Below are 958 nucleotides of genomic sequence, written 5' to 3'. Positions count from 1 at the left end.
CATGGCTTACTTACTATGTGTCATGGCAGACTTGGTGACAACAGACAGAAGAGGATGTTTTCAGGAGAGCCTCAGTTCCATTGGCTCCTTCTCACCCAAATCCACTGCAACTCACTTCCTCTCTCCGACTCGGGGAGCCTATCCTCAGGGCTGCTCTATCTCACACACGCAGGAAGAATTTTGAGGGAGAGAACTGACAAACATGCAAGGAGGTCAATGTTAATTTTCAGGAACTGACTTCAACCCAGTGATAAGACATTTGAATGAATGTCTCTCTTCATGTGGGGTGAGAGAGATCATTTCCTAAACATGTAATAGAGTTAAAACGAATAAAAAATGTATCCAACTGAGGAAGTTGCATAGTGTATGTGTATGTATTTATGTGTGAAGACAAATGTATATGAATAGATATATATCAGGCTATTTCTAACAACCTCTTCCTAATACACCCAATTTAAACTTTCTACTTCCAGTTTACCTAAGGGACAAAGAACAAAATAAAATATAAAATATATATTAATGACTCAGCAGAGAATAGATTTTATTGAAGTATATTTTCCAGGAAGGCAGAATTTAATTCTCCGACAAGCACAGGCTAGAAGCTTAAGTTCTGTCTTTTCTGAAAATTATTATAGAATCAGATCCTCACAAAAAAATGCTTTCATTTGCATATCCAAATGAAGATCTCTCATGAAACTCCCAAGGAAGAGAAGGGTTCATATTAAGTATGATTACATATTCTTGTAACATAGTCCCTGTTCACTCCATGCCTAGGGCACTTAAAGATGAATCCCTGCTTGTATTTTCAGTAAATCAGGCCAGAAGTATTGGATTGCTCAGAATTTTCAATTTCTGTCTTCAATTATGGCACCCAGCTAAATAAAAATGCTTAACACAGGCATGTATGACCTTGAACAACCTAACACAGTCAGGTGTGACCTTGAACAACCTAACACAG

The sequence above is a fragment of the Mus pahari genome, chromosome 14, assembly GCF_900095145.1.
Source record: "Mus pahari chromosome 14, PAHARI_EIJ_v1.1, whole genome shotgun sequence".
Classification (NCBI taxonomy): Eukaryota; Metazoa; Chordata; class Mammalia; order Rodentia; family Muridae; genus Mus; species Mus pahari.
Note: the sequence above shows the minus strand (reverse complement) of the source record.